The 14,124-nt window shown below is 40.0% G+C and overlaps 1 long non-coding RNA gene across 2 annotated transcripts in view; it reads left to right on the top strand.

Annotated features, from left to right (window-relative positions):
• The window catches only part of LOC106966596 (uncharacterized), a 235,219-nt gene that overhangs the window by 119,555 nt on the left and 101,540 nt on the right, over positions 1 to 14,124 (top strand). The gene's annotated exons all lie outside the window — the stretch shown is intronic.

Genomic DNA, 14,124 nt, shown 5'->3' with positions numbered 1-14,124 from the left:
ACACACACACACACACACAATGGAGTATTACTTGGCAATCAAAAAGAATGAAATCTTGCCATTTGCAACTATGTGGATGGAACTAGAGGGTATTATGCTAAGCGAAATTAGTCAGAGAAAGACAAATATCATATGACTTCACTCATATGAGGACTTTAAGAGACGAAACAGATGAACATAAGGGAAGGGAAACAAAAATAATATAAAAACAGGGAGGGGGACAAAACAGAAGAGACTCTTAAACATGGAGAACAAACAGAAGGTTACTGGAGGGGTTGTGGGAGGGGGGTGGGCCAAATGGGTAAGGGGCATTAAGGAATCTACTCCTGAAATTGTTGTTGCACTATATGCTAACTAATTTGGATGTAAATTACAAAAATAAAATAAAATAAAATAAAATAAAATAAAATAAAATAAAATAAAATAAATTTAAAAAGAAAGTATTTAATTTGTTGTTTTAGGGTTGGAAACTCATTTATTCAATAATCATTTGTTCAATAATAATTTATTCAACCATCCTTTACTGAGTGCCATTTCTGTGTCAGATACTGACATAGGAGCAGAAATAGAACTGTAACTTGAGACACAAGATTGGAAGTGTCACTGCAAAAAAGAGCCAGATACCAAAATCCAAGAAAAAAAGGTGGGAACAAACTCTAAGGCATTCATTCTTTAAAGCGACCTATGAATGCTATGTCATTCTTCTACTGCTCCACACCCACTTATTATATAACCTGAAGTGAGACCCAAGACCCTTGAAAAATGTGCTCACTTAAGAAAATCACATTGGGGAGCCTGAGTAACTTAGTCAGTTTAGCGTTGGGCTCTTGATTTTGGCTCAGGTCATGATCCCAGGGTGGTGGGATTGAGTTCTGTGTCAGACTCTGCGTTGAGTCTGGAGCCTGCTTACAATTCTCTCTCTCCACTCCCCCCTTCTCCCTCTGCTCCTCTCCTCCACTCATGTGCACATTCTCTCTCTAAAATAAAAAAGTAATAATAAAATGCAACTTTGAAAAAAGAAAAACGTGTCTATATTTTTTTGAATATTTAACAATGTGCAAAGAACCTGTAGGAAATGTGATTTTGAGTGGAACTAATGATAACAGGGAGTATTAAAAGGTGTGATGTTGGTCCTTTAAAATGGTTTAAGTCAAAGATCTTGGGCTAGGGTATGGATTTCAACTCTGTTGCCCTAGAGAGACAGCTTCAGGTTACAGTGTTTAAAAGTTTTAGTGCACTCTCAGAACTCTAGTTTAATATTAACTTTCACTTAGAGAAATGTCTTTTGGAATCAAACCTGAACCAAAGGAGAACTTGCACTGACAATTCCTTAGCTAAGGGAACCATTCTTTGCCACTCTCAGTGGTCCCATCTTGACCCCTCTCATGTCTCTTACTGATTTGTTTCTGAACTCAGAGAAGGTCAGAGCATGATCAATGAGTACTCTAAAACCCCAGCGTTGCCTGGGATGCCAAGGGAAGGCCTTTCCATATCTGCTATCAGTGTCAGGCTAACTCAGAACAAGAGCAATCCTTCTCTGACCCTAGGACAGAGATCATTGGAAGTGTGTAAAAACTAGGCTTGTGCAAACCCTGGTTCATTAGAGGGTCACCTTGGCTTATGCAACTAAAAGAAGAGGTTCCCTAACGGGTCGTAAACCCAGGAAGAAAGCTGAGCCTAAAAAATCCTAACCATGTGCATTCAGACCGAACACTACTTTGCCCCAGTATTCAGAAAACCAGTGGGAAGATCTTCAGTTTTGATCTGTGTTGGAGAGACTGAAGACAAACAGAGTCTAAAATTGTACAGGACTCATCTCTGAATTTTTTTAAATGAAGTTTTGGCCAAACAGCCAGTAGACAGGTTTCCTTGGCATCCTTTACAGAACACCTTAAATCTGTTCAAGAAAACATATGAAGCAACCCTTTGTGAAGGGACATTAAAGATCATCTACCCCAATGCATCTCAATTGTTGTTGTCACAGTCCATGAATGTATTCAAATATTTCGCTGTCTTTTCAAAGATTCTCTTTGATCCTTCATTTCTCCTCTGGTCTAACCTCTTATCACTAATTTCTTTAACGGGTATAAGGATCATTCTCCCTGCTCCTACTCTAATATGAAATTCTATAAAACTCATAAAATGAAAATGATAATGCTGGACTTCCTATTTTAATAAAGGCTATTGACTATCGTAAAAAGGCTAATTTTATCTGTTTCTAATTTAAAAGAAGATATCTAATACGTCCTAGGGATTCTGGAAAAGAGCTCTCGCCATTTTTACTCATTCTCCCTGAATAGTCCTCTTTGAGTTTTATGTCTTGCATTTGTTGTTTTTTGTTTTGTTTTATCCAAAGTATATCCTACTAAGTCTGGGAACTAACTATCCTAGGTTAAGATTTTGATTTGTGTTTCTTTTCCTTTTTAATGTATTTCTCTAATTGTCCCTTAGTCATTTCCCACAGCATCTAATACCCGTGTAATGCAAAGAGCTCACCATGTTCCCTAAGGAATTCATATGTGTGCATATGGTACATATCTTGAAACAGTTTTTAGTTTCATATAGCTGTGCAGTCAGCTGTTGGTTTCTACTGCTTCTGGAAACCTTGCCAGACCATCTGCAGACCCTTTAATTATGTTTTCTGACCAGAGGGCAACTGGTAGGAATTAAATATGTTATGATCATATTCAACAAAATTTCAGGATTCCAATGCCCTAGCTGAGAAGCAATACCAGCTGGGCTTCAGTGGGAGACAGGGGTTAACAAGGCCCCCACTTCAACTGCAGGGATGCTTCTCTGAGTCAGCAAAAACTGTTGACACCTAAAAGTAGCATAGCTCAGACCCTACATAAATACCAATCATCAGCTGGTCAGAGTAATAGGACTGGGTATGTGAACAATACCAGAAAGCTTTTCTAGATGCTAGACATACCTTCTTGGGATCAGGAGGAATTACTGTGACTAGCTTTGGGATCATAGCAAATTAATGGATCAGGCTAAATAATTGCAGCTTTGAGGATTCCCCACCAGAAGAAAATACTCACTAGACTGAAGGAAACAAACATTTAGCTGGCCTTCCGTGTAGCAGATGATCTAGCTGTGAGGGTGTGAGGGATGCCTGTGAAGCCACATAACCGAGCGTTGATTCAGCTGATTGAAAATGGTTATCTTCCTCCTCAATAGTTCACCCCGAAGTGGCCTGATTTATGTATGACCACAGATTAATGATTACATTTCTACCATTCTTTATTCCTGCCTTTCCAACCATTAGTTATCACCTGTAACTACATCACTTGCCTCCCTATGTAGCTCCCCATGTAAATGGATGTTTGGGGAAAAGGATACCACATGCACATGTTGTTTGTGTTGGTTTTGTTCTTGCAGGAGAGCCTGAAGATATTGCATTTGTTGAGAGGGACCTTCATGTTTTTATTTTATGAATAGAATGGCATATGGAGTGGAGTGTGGGCTTATGAGAGGAAGGGAAGGGAAACTGACATGGAACAGGTCCCTCGTTATATGAGGCTGGTGAGGGAAATGATGTTATTTTGAAAATTCGAGTTTTCAGTAGTTGCATGAGGAGATGTATTTATATGAAGGGATAGAGTATTGGGCTAGCCTTCCTTTGTTTTAAAATCAACTTTACTGGGGCGCCTGGGTGGCTCAGTCAGTTAAGCATCTGACTTTGGCTCAGGTCACGATCTCACAGTTTGTGAGTTCGAGGCCGCGTCGGGCTCCGTACTGACAGCTCAGAGCCTGGAGCCTGCTTCGGATTCTGTGTTTCCCTCTCTCTCTGCCCCACCCCTGCTTGCACTCTGTCGCTCAAAAAGGAATAAACATTAAGGAAATTAAAAATAATAATAATAAAAAAATAAAATCAACTTTACTGAAATATCATTTATGTACAATACTGCATTCATTAAAGCACACAACCCAGTGCATATACCTGTGAAGCCACTGCCTGGTCAAGGTAGAGAATATTTCTATCACCCTCCAAAATTTCTTCTTGTTCCTTTTCTGTCCATCCTTCCCCTTCCACCTTTGGACCCATTCAACACTGAGCTATTTTTTTATGTCACAGCTTTTTTTTTTTTTTTTTTAGGCTTTTATATAAATAGAATCATACTCTTAGGTCTGGTGTCATACACTCAACATAATGGTTTTGACATTCATTCATTTTGTTATGTATATTAGTAGTTTGTTTCTTTTTATTGTTGACTAATATCCCATTGTATAAATGCATCTCTTTTTGTTTATCCATCACCTGTTGGTGAACATCTGGATTGTTTCAATTTTTGGTTATTGTGCATAAAACTGCTATAAATATTTGCATACAAGTCTTTGTGTGGACATATGTTTTCACTTCTTTTGTATAAATACTTGGGAGTGGAATGTCTGGGTCATATGTTTAACTTTTTAAGAAATTACCAAACTTTTTTCGAAGTTATTGAACCATATTCCATTCCCACCAGGGATGTATAAGAGTTCTAGTTGCTCAACATCCTCACTAGCATTTGGTATTGTCAATCTTTTTAATTAGTCACTCTGATGGATGTCTGATGGTACCTCACTGGAGTTTTAATTTCCATTTCCCTGATGACCAACGCGTTTTAAATCTTTTTGGGCAATTTGTATACTGTCATTAGTGAAGTGTCTATTCAAATCTTTTACCCATTTTTCATTGGGTTGCTTTTCTTCTAATTATTGAGTTGTAAGAGTTATTTACATAGTCTGAATACAGGTTCCTTGGGAACATTTTCCCCATTCTTTTGATTGTCTTTTCATTTTCCCAGCTATGTCTTTCAGAGAGCAAAATTTTTATCTCGATAAAGTCTAATTTATTGATGTTTTCTTTTATATAGCTCATGGTTTTTGTGGACTCTATTCTACTTCATTGTTCCTTGTGTTTATCCTTATCTCAATATTATACCATCTTGATTTTTGTAGATGGTATAAGTTCTACTTACACTATCGAGTTCCATCTTCTTCAAAATTGTTTTGTCTGTTCTAGAGCCATCAAATTTCCAAATAAAATTTAGAACCAGCTTGTCATTTTCAGTGAAAATGCCTGATGGAATTTTGATGGGGATTGCTTTGAATCTATAAATCGATTTGGGTAGAATTGATATTTTAATAATGGAATCTTTCAATGAACTTATGAATTCCAACAAACCATGAATTGGAATCTTCCAATAAATTTACAAACATGGTTTATTTCTCCACTTTTGTGATCCTTCCTTAATTTCTTTCAGCAATATTTTGTGGTTTTCAATGAGGAGTTCTCATGTCTTTTGTTAAATATATTCTTAAGTATTTTTTTGTTATTGTTTTTAGGTACTCTTACAAGTAGAATTTTTTAAATTTAACTTGCCAATTATTTACTTCTAGCATATAGAAGACAATTAGGTTTTGGGTATTAATTTTGTATACTTCGAGTTTGTATACTTGCTAAATTTACATATTAATTCTACTAGTTGTTATATAGATTCTTTGGGATTTTCATGTCATCTACAAATACAGTCCAACATTCTTCCTTTCTGTCTTCATTTACTTTTGCTGTAATTTTGGTTTCATCTGTTTTTTCCCCCCATTGTCATTTTATTATTTTGTAGCCAACTTTTGCTAGTGTCACTCATAGGATACAATCGAACACTATGTTAAAACCCTGCCCCGGTGTAATTTAGCCCAGATCTCAAATTGCCAATCATTGAGTGGCAGAAAACTAGCTGATGGATGAGAAAAAGAAAAAAAAAGATACTGTGAAGGTAGATAGTTGGCCGGAGGCAAGGCTGCAACTTCAGCCCTTGTTCTGCTGTTGCTGTGACTGATGGAGAGAGTCACACTGATGTCCTTTTGGACTGGGTGGAAGGAGAAAACGTGTTGGAGCTGTGAATGGAACAGTATTGGCTGGAAAACATTGTAGACTTTTGAGCTATAAGTGGTTTTCAAGTGGGTAGGCCAATGTCATGCTGGTCAAACCCCAGTTCTCCTTCCTCTGCATGTCCATTGCAAAGCTGGAGAAACAGTCTCAGTATCCTTGTCTCAATTTCTGGACCCTTCTGTCTTCTCCAACAGTGTTACCCCCTATCTCAGAGACCTTTTCCTTCTTTCCTAACAAAAGTCCTCAGGAAAAATCTGAACCCCTTTCAGGGATTAAATTCTGCCTAAATCCCCACACCTTGCTCATTATTATATTTTAATAAGATATATCCAAAGATACCTTAAGTTTCAAATACATGAAAGCACAAATACAATAGTAATACATAGAATGGGCAGGGAGTAACATTTATTGAACATCTACTGTATGATGCCCAGATGTTGTTATTTAAACATTTTTAAAAATTTTTGAATATTTTTTATTTTAGAGACAGAGAGGGCAAGTGGGGGAGGGGGGCAGAGGGAGGGAGGGAAGGAGGGAGGGAGAGAGAGAGAGAGAGAGAGAGAGAGAGAGAGAGAGAGAGAATCCCAAGCAAGCTCCATGCTCAGCATAGAGCCTGACACAGGGCTCGATCCAGCCACCTTGGGATCATGACCTGAGCCAAAATCAAGAGTCCCACACTCACTGACTGAGCCATCCAGGTGCCCCAGGAGTTGCTATTTAATCACAATAAGATCTAAAATAGGATTTATAGCCTCATTATAGATGAAAGGACTGGGGCTTAACAGGCTAGCATTTTGTTCAAGGCCATATGAAAATTGGAGAACAAATTTGAACCTCAGCCTGAGTTTAAAGTATGGGCTTTTTCCATTTCAGTGTTTGATTTCAGTATTAGTAAACACTCATCGTGCAATGTATTTTCTAACTTCTCACTGACTCTAAAATAGTAGATTGTGCATTTCTTGTTTAGAGAAGTGTATTCTCCATTGTATTTTCAACCTCCAGCATAGCACATGGCAAATAGTAGGTACTTCATGCCAGTTTGTTGAATTGATTTAAATACCAACAGAACCATGTTTCTTTTGCTTTATTTATTCATTCATTAAACAAATGTTTTCTTGTAGGTAGGCACATAGATCTAGAATGGGAGTCAGATAAGTAAATAAGGAATGAACTCTACACAGTGATATAAGCTGTTATAGAGGGATGAATAAAATATTGAGGAAACAAAAAAGAGTTACCTAGATCGGCCTTATGAAGTCAGCAAAGGCTACCTGAAGCAGGGATATTTTGACATGTAATGTCAAGAATGATGCAATGTGAAAGAAGCAAGATATTTTAAACAGAGAAGGGCCATCATGTGGAAGGTTGGAAGTGAGAGAGAGCATGGCACATTCAAGAAATGTAAGTAACTCAATATGGTTGGGACATAGAATGTGAGACATGAGATGATGAGAGATGAGGGCAAGGAATGAAATAGGTGCCAGCTGTAAGATTATTGTTTTTTGAAGGCTCTCTCCCAAGGGAACCACCAGAGGTGTGTCATCAGCAGGTGGCAGGATCAGATTTTTTTATTTAGAAAGAACATTCTGGCTTCTTTGTGGAAAGTGACTGGAGGGACAGGACGCGGTTTGGGAAATAATTGCCGAAATCTAGGTGAAAAATGATTGTGGTCTAAACTGAGGTAAAGAGTATGGGTTTGGAGAAAGTAGGCAGATTTGAGAGATAATAAAAGTAAAATTAATAGAATTTGAAGACTGATTTGGGGAATAATGGAAAAAGAATTGATGAAGATGATTCTTGGGTTTTAGATTTGGGGAAATGGTGGACAATAGTGACATTTCATGAGCTCTTGAGCCTATGTGAAGTGTTTTCTGCAGAAGACTATCTCCAATGAATATCATCCCAAACAATTTACTAAAATCTTAAGTTCATTATAGTTACTTCATTGAATTATTAGCCTTGTGCCCCACTCCTAGCTAATTTGCCATATCTCTTTATAACACCATCATTTTCTGAGTCACTAAGGCTGCAGACCTCATGTTCATCATTGGTTCCTCCTCTCCTCAGCTCCCCCCTCTACTTTCAGTTAGTCACCAAGGCCTGTTAATCATCCCTGACTAATGCCTCTTGAGTCTGCCCTGTCCTGCCATTCCCACTGTCATAACTGTAGCCTGAGCCCCCATCACTTCATGCCTGAACTATTTCCTAACTAGAATAGTTTTCCTAACTTGTCTCCATACCTCCAGTTTCTCCCCAGTGCAATCCATCTGGCACCCTACGGCCAGAATGATTTTCTTTAAATACTGCTTTCATCACCTCTTCCAGCTCAGGCGTGCTCAGCGCACTCTTCTCCAGACAGATGAGTTACTCACCATCTTCCCAGCATGTCTTATGCATTCCCACTGAGGGAACCTTTGCTTGGAATGTGACTTTCTCCTAACATTTTCCTCTGCCTCCCTGAAGAGCCTTCATCCTGTTGGGCTCAGCTCCAGTCCCAACCTCCATGAGTCTTCCGTGACCATCCACAACACTCTCCCACCTCCAAATCCTCTGGCACCCAATACACATTTGTTGACCTTCTTGTGTTCTTCTCTGTGTAAATCTTGTAGGCTTTTTAGAGCTGAGACAATGGGCCTCTTCTCCAGCTTTGGGTGCACATGTAGTGGAGGGAGAACCAGAGTCTGGTCAGCTCACAATGGCTGTTATTTCTTGATTCCACTTGTGCTTGTAGCTGGAGACAGGTTATGCCAGTTTGATGAGTGTTTGTCCATTGTCGCTGGGATACCCTTGCTAGTTTAGGTCCCAGCAAGGACTTGCATTAGGTGCCAAGAGCAAGACTCTTTCTGATTCACATTCCCACACTCAGCCATTGTTCATCAAGCATATTGCTGGCTCTAATCAGCTAGATCTGGAAAGTCTTCTATATCAGCTACTCATAGTACAGAAATCAGCTCTTGTAGAGAAGCCTCTAGGAAGTACTGTTTTCAGCCTTTGTCACCAGCCCAGTTACCTCCTGTCCTCTTGGTTAGCTCCCCTTTGGGAGGCATCCAGTCCTTTTGTCCATGTCCTCTCTGGAAACCAACATTCTCCTACCAAGGTTTACTTGGTGTCCAAGATATTTCTGGCAACAGTAAGTTTCCATATCATTCTCCCCTCTTCCTAGCAAAAAAAAAAAAAAAGTCCTATTTGCCCTACATTTACAAAGATAATAGAGTAGCATATGTGATGGGGGAGGGGTGGTGAAGGGAAGGAATCACATAAGTGACCCTATACAGAACGAAAGTGATTCACCCCTCGATAAGCTTTGGTTACAACCTTATACAAAGGAGAGGCTTATTTCATTTTTAGGTGCCTGTGCCAAAAATTACTTTTTGTTTGCCTCCTCCTCATGCCCAGATCCAAACCTACTCTTCTCTGTTCTGCTCTCTGCCTAAGGAGTGTGCCTGCTACAGATGGCATCTCTAGGGCACCCTGGCCCAGGGCTTCCCTGAGTTTGGGCTAACAAATGGCACCTGCAGAAGACTTCTCCCAATCTACAGCAGTCTGGCAGTGCCTTCACTGTCTGTGGGAAAAAGACTTGTGCCCTTTCCATTGCTCCATTGCTTTAACTCTCTAGGCTCCAGCAATGCCACTCCTTCCCTGTGTCTTTTCAGGCTCAAGTGGTGACGGGTTTGTGTTGGCACTTTCCCCTAGCATTTCAACATCCCCTGATGCCTCCCTTAGCCTTGTTTCTTCATTAAACTCTTTGGTCAAACTCTTTTTAATGCATCATCTGTCTGCCTCATGGACCTTAATTGACACATGCCCTTTTGCAGAACACCCAGATTAATCTTTGCCTTTATTAAGGTGGATCTGGGTATTTTTTCTCTTTCATGGCACCAAGCATGGTGACTGACCACTACAAAATCATTTGTTACCCTAATTAAGAAAGATATCAATGAGTCAGGCTCATTCTTCTGTGTGAATCCAAGGTTCCTGCTGACAAACCATGTTGCCAGACGTGACTCCTATAAGCACCAGTATTCTGAATATTGCAAGGTAACCTTGACCCTTCACCCTGCCTGGTTCCCAACTCATGATGAAAGATTGAGACTACATCATCTTATGCACTGACAGGGCTGGCACATGGAATAGAGGCAATAGCTTGTCTACGTCCCAGCAAAATATCTCTACCATCTTCCTATTCTCAGTTCTAGGACATCGTGAGTGATGCTCATCTTTATGAATCTAGCTAGTTTGCCACTGTCCTAGAGGATGGCCTGACAGGAGTTATTTCAAGAGGGCTGAGACTTCAACACTACTACCTTCAGGGCGATGGAGATGATTTGTTTGCCATCCCTGTTGTGCTTAACGAGGGCAATGCTCCTTCTCAGAAGTGGAAGAGTCACTAGTCATCTACCATCATCAAAGAGAGACTCTAACCAGACGCCTTAGCAGAGCTTGCTGCTTTGAGGCTTACTGGAGGCCTCAGGGACTCTTGTTTTAATTATCGTTCCTCTATACATCATGTTCCCGAAAGAAATTCCAACATATTTCCAAGTTATTTTAGCTGGGTATTTTCCCTGCCAATCTTAAAATCAATGTTTCTACTCCTTGCTTCTTCACGATTCGTCCCACTGAAAAAAGTAGAAAGATCTCAGGATATTTTCCCTCAGGACACAGTGTAAATGTCTCCCGGGGAAGGATTTCTTCATGCACACGTAAAGCTGCAAGGTCCAGAAAGGCCGCCACATGCAAATTTGAAACAAACGTTTCCAAAGCAGAAGTCCAGCACCAGCCCTGTCACACATGCGTAAAACAAATTATCCAATGGGAGCAGTACATAAATCACTCAAGAGAGAGTGCCAAAAAATTCCACTGCATTCCTTCCAGAATCTAAAACCCAAACACGTTAGAGCTCCAAGCTTTTACCAAAAAATTCTGAAGGGAAAATGAACTGTGAATAACTATGGAGAAAGTGTAAGCAATTCATCTACCTGATGGGACCACCTGCTAATCAACGTTCACACAGTATTTTGTATCCAGCTATGAATCAAAATTCTTGAGCTAAGTTTATGGCTTGAAAAGCCAAAGAGTCCTGTCATCATCAGCACTGCTGTTTACCAGTGACTGAGACAGAACCTGCATGAGTTGCCATGGTTTGTACAGGATGTTGATCTACGTGGGTTGTGTCTGATTTGGAGGAGGAGCATTTGGGCTGGTTTCAGACACTAAGATTAATGGGGAGTGCAGTAAATCACAGTCATAGAAAAGAAGAGCCTTGGGGGAAGGGCAAATGTTTTGGTCTCTCAACCCACTGCACGCCCATGGAAGAGAGAACTCTGTGTGTGTTAGAAATGTCTAAGGTACTTGCCCTCATCTTTTTAGTAAACGTACTTTTGCAAAAGACACAGTGTTTGTGCAAAAGTTTTCTAAAAAACATTTGTTGAGGAAGACAGGAGATAAATGATTCTTACAGCAAAATGTCTGCCCTCCCACGTGTAATAAATGGGGCCAAACCTGAGGAGCTCTACACAACTGGAAAAAGAGAAATGGGTTCAGCTATAAAATCAGTGCCCTGAAATTTATTAGAGGTGCTCAGTCTTTCACTAAACTACAAAACTTGATTCAATATATCTATGTATTAGTTTGCTGGGGCTGCTGTAACAAAATACCACAAACCAGATGGCTGAAAACAATGGATATGTGTTCTCTCATAGCCTTGGAAGCCAGAAGTGTAAAATCAAGATTTCAGTAGAGCCACGCCGGCTCTGAAACCTGTAGGGGAGTCCTTCCTTGGCTCTCTGTAGCTTCTGGTGTTTGCCAACAATCTTTGGCATTGGTTGGATTGTAGCTGCACCCCTCAGGCTCTGCCTCTGTCATCACACAACACTCATCTTGTCTGTCTCTCCTCTTCTTATAAGGATGCTGGCCATATTGGATTAGGGGCCCACCCAACTCCAATATGACCTCATCTTCACTAATTATGTCCACAACCACTCTGTTTTGAAATAAGGTGACATTCCCAGACACTGGTAATTAGGACTTCAACATACCTTTTTTTGAGGAAGGTACAATTTGACACATAACAATTTACATATTGAAATATGGCAGGGATAAGGCTTAGAAATTAGGAAATTTCTTCTGTTTCTTTTTTCCTTCCACACCTCCCTCCTTCTCTCCCTTTTCTTCTTTTCTTTTCTCTTCTTGCTTCACCATGGAATATTGGTGAGCCACGAATAACATAGCTAGAGGAAACTAAGTTAATGTATATAAGAAAAGGCATGACAATATACAGAGAAATAAAATGCAAAATGAGAAAGACAGCCTGTCCGTGTGATGATGAGACCTTTAAGATGGAAACCACATACATACAGTAGAATTTTAAAGAAGGAGAATGATTTTGAAGTGTACCATTGGTGAGAGAGCTAAAGATGATTTTCAGACGTTTGCCATGTTGCCAAGAGTAGCCACCCTTTACCACCATTCGAGAGCACCTTGAGGTCGTAGCTATATTACCCTCCATGGCTTTGGAGCCATGTCTGGGTTTCATTCAGATGTGTCACTGTGTGGAGTTGGGCTCACTGAGGGAGAAAATACAGCCCATTTTGTTCATGCTACATAAAATATTGGTCTGATGGGGATGCTTCAGCAATGGAGGCACAATAACAAAAGACAGAAAGAGGCAAATATGGGCAGTGTCCATTCAGACATAGCCCAAAGGACAAACTTGTCCAGTGGTTTTTATTATTATGGTTCCCTTGGCCAGATGCTCCCTCTAGTAGGTAACTGTGCCTTATTCTTTCTTAGCTGACAATTTACTCCTTAATATCACGCAAGGAAGCCCACTTATTCTGTGCTTGTGCTCACTAAGCCAACTTCTCCCTGTGGTTTAGTTTAGTTCTTTAAGGAGAGAATATATTAGTTGTATTGACAAAAATATTCGCATCCAGGGTTTGGTAAACTTTTTCTGTAAGCGGCAAGATTGCAGATACTTGAGGCTTTGCAGGCCATAGTGTCTCTGTTGCAACTACACAGTTCTGCTGCTGTGATGCAAAAGCAACCACAGACGATGTGAAAACCAATGGCCGTGGCTGTACTCCAATACAGCCTTTACTTACAAAAACAGGTGTCAGAGCTGGCCCACAAGTCATTGCTTATTGACCTTGCTCTAGACCATAGGACCAGAAAAAGAAATGCTTTGTTTTGTTTGTTTGTTTAGTAAAAATTTGAATTTCTCACTTACATATAAATTTTGCCTAGTTGGGTTAATGTGTACGCACTCCCTTTGAGAAGCAGTTTCACTTGCCATCGTGCTGACAAATTCAAGGCATTGAGTGTGTAAGAGTGAGGGTCAGATCTTTGAGCATGGCTTATTCACAAACATATCATTACCTCATAAAAGCATCATGGCCACAGCATGTTGGTTTCTCCCCAGATAAGGATAGGATCTCATGACAGTCTCACGTTGGGATTTTTTTTTTTTTTTAGTTTTGTTTTTCCTACACTGAGTGGGGCCTCAAAGTTCATCAAGACTAAATATTTGTGCAAAGGAGAACATGAGTCTCAGAAATATGAACTGACTTGTTAAAACTGGAAGCTAGAATGAACATCCAGGTTTCTCAGCCCCAGTCCCCTGGCTGTTTTACTGCTTCACAGTCAATGCTCAACATCTGTGGTCTGCTGATTTGGCCCTTGCTGCTAAAAATTATCATAAAAGCTTGAGGCCTGGGACTTAAGTCATAAGGCAGTAGTTAACCCAGTATTGATGATAATGATTAGTAAATACATGGCTTGGCACAAAGAAGCCAAGAGCACCCACAGGCTCTTAGGATTCCTTAGCACAAGGTCTTTGGAAAATGTTGAATGCCATTAAGCATTTACTGCCTAGGTATTTATCTAAACCTGTCTTGAACCTGTCTGTGTTTTGGCTTTACAACTAGTTCAGATAACAAATTCCATGTGTTTACTTCTCTTCTAGACATGAAGACCTTCCTGTTACTTTAGAGCCTAGTTTTATTAAAACTGATGGTGATGTAACTGAGAGATGCCCCAGGTTGTTCACCCCAGAAAGCTCTCAGGGGAGAGCATGAGAAGGTATCATTCACAAAAGAGTCTTTGGGTGCCTTACATAGCACATTACTTCAAAGTAACACCACTGCACAGAGATTTTCCAACATTTTTGGCCACCAAAACTTGCTAAAAAAACTTGCAGTGGGTCTTAGATAATCTTAGTAACAAATGCACTGGCCTACTAGTAGACC

Source organism: Acinonyx jubatus, chromosome B1 (assembly GCF_027475565.1).
Source record: "Acinonyx jubatus isolate Ajub_Pintada_27869175 chromosome B1, VMU_Ajub_asm_v1.0, whole genome shotgun sequence".
Classification (NCBI taxonomy): domain Eukaryota; kingdom Metazoa; phylum Chordata; class Mammalia; order Carnivora; family Felidae; genus Acinonyx; species Acinonyx jubatus.
The sequence above is the reverse complement of the archived record's forward strand: the minus strand, read 5'-3'. Positions and strand labels throughout refer to the sequence as shown.